Raw genomic sequence first — 6,000 nt, forward strand, 5'->3', positions numbered from 1 at the left:
CGGGCCTTGGGAATCGCCTGTGCCGGAGACAGCCTCATCCTGCTCCGGTCCAAGTCCGCTCCCACTCTCCGTCTCCTTGCTGGCCCACCTCAAATCTCACGGAACGGAGTCAAGGGCCAAGACCTCCCTTCTCGTGAAGGGAAGATCTCTTTCGAGGGCAAAGAAGGCAGAGGCAGCCAGGGTTGGGAACGGGGAGAAGGGAACGAGAGCGAGTCAAGGTCTTCGGCATGCGGGCCTAGCGGAGACGCGGGAGCCCAGTCCGAACCCCTGCTAATCACTTGGGCCCCTTTCCTTTGTCAGCGTCGTCCCGATCCGCAGCCGGAGGACGCGCCGGAAAAAGGTACCGTCCCGGCCTTCCCTCTTCCGTTGTCCGTGCCGCCGTCCCCACCTCCGAAGGCCGGAGTTCCAGGGCCTCCTCTCATCGTCGTTTTTCTAAGGGCGTCTCTTACACGCTTCCTGCCGGATCCTAGTCTAAGCGCCGGAATAGATACGACCTAAGCGACTGGGCCACGATCCGTGTCTTAGCCCCTCACGGTCTCGGTCCCCAGTTGATAGATGAGGTACCTCGAGGCACTGAAAAATGAAGACAAGAAAGGCAGATGGGAAGCAATATCGCCTAACGGACAGAGCGAGGGCCTCGGAGTCGGCGGGACCTGGGTTCTGATTTCCACTCGGCCGCTTGTCCGTTGTGTGATCCGGGACAAGTCGCTTCTCTTCTCTGTGTTGCTTCCTCAACTGTAAAATGTGGATACCTGTTCTTCCTCCTACTTAGACTGACCGTGAGTCCCATGCAGGACGCGGACTGTGTCTAAGCTAATTAACTTGTACCTAACCCGATGCTTAGAACACTGTTTGACCCATAATGAGTGCTTACCAAATAACATTAAAAAAAAGTGGCAGAGTCAGGATTAGATTCTTCTGACTCCCAGACCCACACTCTATCCACTAAGCCAAGGCGCTTCCCTCTTTCCTCTGAAGCGTATGATACCAGACCTGATTGAGCAGCCTGGTTTAAAAGGCTCCGGGCCCTTTTAGGCCCAGAGTCCAAAATCAGAGCCCAGCTTTAGTGGGGGCCCTGACGAAATCGGGGGGCCGTCGTTCCACCTTCCCTCGGGGTTGGCCTGGCAGGACCCGGAGGGTGGAGAGCCAGAGCCCTTGGGCAAATCCCGGCTCCCAGTAGCGGGAAGGGGCGGAACTCACCCTTTTCCAGGAACCCCAAATAACTTGTTCTCTTGGTTTCTAGTTCTGAGGATGTTGGAGATATGTGACCGAAATCTCAAGGAAATTCTACATCTCCTGAGAAAGTGACTCACTGATTCTTTTTTCCCGGTCCCTGGGCCGGAGAGAGAGGGGCCCCGGGCCCGGAGAGAGAGGGGCCGGGTCATCCGAACTCCCGCCCCGCCAACTCATCCCTCCCCCTCCCCGGGGCTGCAGGCGTCGCCGGGACCCCAGCCACACTCCAGAGAGGGGAGAGGCACGCCGGCCAACACCGCAGCGGACCCCTGGTGCCTGTACTGCCGGCCAAGGCCCGACCCCCCGCTCAGTCCGATGACCTTAGAGCTTAGAACCCGGGCCAGGTGTGGACCAGCAGGACACACGGATGACACCGGGGGACGTTCCCGGGCGGGTACAGGCGTGGATCGGCTCAATCTCCAAACGTCGGACCACGGAATCGGGCCCCACGGATCTGCCGAGAGGCGCCTCGGGGGAAGGGACGAAGCCGAGCTCCTCCTCGTCTCCGGCGAACACCGGGCCGTTCTCCCCCGAGGGTCTCGCGCCCCTGCGGGTGGGCTTCTCCAGTCTGCTGAGTCATGGGTCTCACCCCTCTCGACCTCCGAATCCCCCGAAGGACGTCTTCCCGGGCCCTGGGCCGAATAGGGCCGAGGACCCCTAATCTGCAGGACGCTGAACTGCGGATGGACCAGAACGCGGCTCGGGCTCGGGGGAATCGGCCCGTCCCCTCCGAATGACAGAGTCTGGCAGCGTTGAACATCACTGTCTATTAAAGGCAGTCACCTCTCTGGGACAGGGCCGTGTCTTCCGTGTCCCCGGGCTGGGTCGCGGGGAAGCGCCGGAACTCGGGACCCACGGGCGGCTGGGTCCGAGAGCTTCTGCACTCTGTGGGGATTGGGGTCCGTCCGTCTCCCTCCTCGTGTGAGCGGGAGTGTGAGGCTGTGGAAATCAGGCGTGGACAGTTGTGGGGACGGTCAGGGGTGACCCGGACCGATCCCCGGGGCCTCATCTGGACTTGAGAAGCCGCACGGCCTGGTGGACAGGACGCGGGTTCTAATCCCGACTCCTCCGCTCGTCGCGGGGCGACGCTGGGCGGGTCGCTTCATTCCTCTGGGCCTCCGTTCCCTCCTCTGTCAAATGGGGACTGAGAATGGGAGTCTCCCGTGGGACGGGGACTGGGCCCGACCTGATTACTCCCCACCTACCCCGGCACCTAAAACAGTGCCTGGTACTTAGCGCTTAACGAGGACCAGAGAGGGGGAAAAAAAACCGTTTTCCCGAACCGACACCGGCTGGCCCAGGCCCCGTGTCCGCCATATTGGCCGCGGAGGGGTAGCTCAGGCTCGGGCAGTTGAGACTCGGGGAGAGGAGGGCTTCTTTCTTGGATCCTTGGTCAGGGACGGTTGCCGGGCTGCGGCCTCGTAGCCAAGTTAACGGGCCCAAGATTCTTCCCAGGGTGCACTGCGGCCATGGAACCCATAACTCCCATCGCCTCATTCCAAGCCAGTGCGGGGTCTGTCAACTGTCCACTGTGCTCTCGCTAGTGTTTGGTACAGTTCTCGGCATGCAGCAAGCCCTCAATAAAGAGCGTCGACCACCACTGAATTAAAAACCATCTTTTTAATCAGTGATCCCTGGGACCGGAGATAGACTTCCCAAGAGCCCCAGAGTCAAGACGAAGCTCTTGAAAGAGTGGGAAGGGCCCGTCGGGCCTCTGCCAACTTGGCCCTATTTTGCACCGAGGTGGACCAGCTATTCCTTTGGAAACCTCACGGGCGTGTTTTTGTATTTCCTTGCAACGACGCTGAGTACATGTTTGTTCACTCTCCTAGAGAGCCGCTCGCTCCCCGCCCCACGGGACCTAAGTAAATATCCTTATACTCTACTATTTCTCTCCCATCTGTCATTCAGTTGTCCGTCTGCCTCCCCGGCAGACAGATGTCAACTGTCTGTCTGCCTCCCCGGCTAGCCTGTAAGGTTTTTGTGGGTTTTTGGGTGGTACGCTCCCAAATGTTGAGCACGGGGCCCTGGACACACGGTGAATGCTCGGCAAATGCTACTGATTGATTAAACCATTGATTAGAGTTGGTAGATGTGATTCCCGACCCCAAGAAACTCACAGACGAAAAGTGGAAATTGCTGGCGACTCCCTAGTGCGGCCCACTCGAGAGAGCACAGACCTGGGTTCTAATCCTGGCTTCCCCACTGGTCTTCTGGATGACCTTGGGCAAGTCACTGCACTTTGCCTGGGCCTCAATTTCCTCATCTGTAAAATGGGACTACGATCCACTTCCTCCTATCTAGACCTGGGCCCCTTGTGGGACGGGGACTGCGTCCAATCTGGTTATCTCCTACCTAGCCCAGTGCTTAAATTCAGGGCTTGGCACACTGCCAGCACTTAGCGAGTATTATCATTATTATTACTATCACTGAATGCTTCCCGGTAGCAGAGCAGGATACTAAACATTTGGGAGAGTACAATCCCAAAGAGTTGACTGACACGATTCCTTAACCGCAAAGAATCTATAGTCTAGAATTGATGTTGACTTCCATTCTGGCCCACACACTTCTCTCCAATAATGCTGATTGGGATATATGGTGAAGACCCCTCATCGTAACTTCAATGTAGGGTATAGCAACACCTGGTCCTGACTTGGCTGTGAAACAAACGGGTCCCAGGATGTTCCAAGAGGGAGGATAGGATATGGCCCCATCTGCGTAGTCTCAAGATGACATATATGGCTGAGCTTATGGTCCCGCTAAGATAACCCCAATGACCCCCCTATATCCTGTATCCTTTCACTGTCACTGGGTAGAATTTTCGCATCTAGATTGTACCCTGAAGGATCAGCCAATGATCCGGAAGGAGTGGGTTAGGGGGCGCCGGGGCTGAAGGGGGGGGTGCGATTAGGGCCTATAAAAGAATCTGTATCTTCCCTCCACGGCGCGCTCCCCCTGACACTGAGAAATCCCTCAGTGCGTGTGTGAGTCGCCCTTTCTCGCGAGATCGTAATAAACCCCTTTTCTATTTCCTACCTAGAGAAGCCTCTGAGATGTATTGTACTGTACCACCCAGTTTTGGAGGTTCCACCGAGATCTTTCCTCGCTTGGAGGGATCGCTCCCACCAAGGTCCTCGGGGAGGGACCCACCGGAGATTTTCCTGTGGTCCTTGGATCTTGGTGGTGGGGATCCACTCTGGCTGGGAAAAAGATCTCGAAGAGTCTAAGGTCGCTAACGCGAAAAACCCTCAGGGTATCCCAAAGGATAGCCTTCTTGCGAGCAGATTGGAGGATTGGGATGAATTACCAAAATATAAAGGGAAAGATAAGAAGAAAATGATAAGATATTTTATTGTCTGGGGCGGCATCTCACTCGGAGGGAACGTATTCTGGCCAAAGTACGGATCCTCCGAGGACTGGGTATGCCAAAAATTCAATTTGTACGTTAACTCTAAGAGTCCATTCAACCCGGAAGAGAGTGAATAAGCAGCCCTACGGTTGCCAGCGTCGGGACAATTTGTATCGGCAGAACAGGGGGATGAGCCCAGAGGGGAACCAGAAAAACCCAAGCCCCGTCCTTGGGACCCCCTCCTTTCGCTACCACCACCTTACGTTCCCCCACCGCCACTCCCTCCTGCTTCTGAGGGACCGGCACCTCCTTCCGCCCCTCTCCTGTCCTCGGACGGAGGAGTGGACGGCAATTTGATGAATTTCCATCCATGCGCCTGTCATGGTCCTCTTAGGAGGGAACTTAGACAACTGGTTAAGGATCAGGAGAATTTTCCCCTCCCTTCCAAGACTAAGGTAGAAGCCTTCCCCCTAAGAGAGGTTCCCCTAGCACGGAGGCGGCGGTGGGGCGGGGGGGACTGGGGTTCGTAAGCACCTCTAGAGGTAAGAGCGTTCAAGAAGGAAATGAAATCTTTACTGGAGGACCCTGTGGGTTTGGCAGAACAAGTTGATCAATTCCTCGGGCCTAACACCTACACCTGGCCAGAGTCAATGCCCATCACAGGGATCTTTTTCCCAGGAGAGGAACAAGGGCAGATAAGGAGAGCTGTTATGAAAGCTTGGGACGATGCCCATCCGTTAGCCCAAGGAGGGCCTCGGGGGAGTCCGAAATTTCCCCTTCGGGACCCGGGGTGGGATCATAATAATGCAGTCCATAGGGAAAACGTGAGGGATTTAAGAACAGTCATTATCCAGGGAATTGGAAACGCAGTTCCCCGGAGCCAAAACATGAATAAAGTGTCGGGGGTAAAGCAGGAAAGAGATGAGACACCACCCACCCCCCCCCCCCCGACATTTCTAACTAGACTTAAGGAGTGTGTGAGGAAATTTTCAGGCCTGGGAGAACATGATCCCACCACCCAGAATTTATTAAAAGTATACTTTGTAACTAATTCATGGCCAGACATTAATAAGAAGTTGCAAAAACAGGAGGGGTGGCAAACGAGACCCCTGGGTGAGCTATTGGAGCTTGCCCGGAGGGTGTATGTAGCAGGAGCCTCAGAAGAAAAGAAGGAGAGGGATAAACACACTAAGATTATGTTACAATCCCTGAAACAACAGGAAGAACAGACAAAAATAATGCTCCAGACTGTCCAAACGGTGGCTAGATGGGTGATTAGACCCCAGATGAGAACGTCAGACTCGGGTGGACAATTGGGAAATGGCCGAGGAAGGGGCAAGGGGTCTAGGCCCCCAGATGAAAGGGCAGAACGAATCCCCTTTACCTGCTTTGAGTGTGGGAAAGAAGGGCACCCGAGG

The sequence above is a fragment of the Ornithorhynchus anatinus genome, chromosome 9 (assembly GCF_004115215.2).
Source record: "Ornithorhynchus anatinus isolate Pmale09 chromosome 9, mOrnAna1.pri.v4, whole genome shotgun sequence".
Taxonomy (NCBI): Eukaryota; Metazoa; Chordata; class Mammalia; order Monotremata; family Ornithorhynchidae; genus Ornithorhynchus; species Ornithorhynchus anatinus.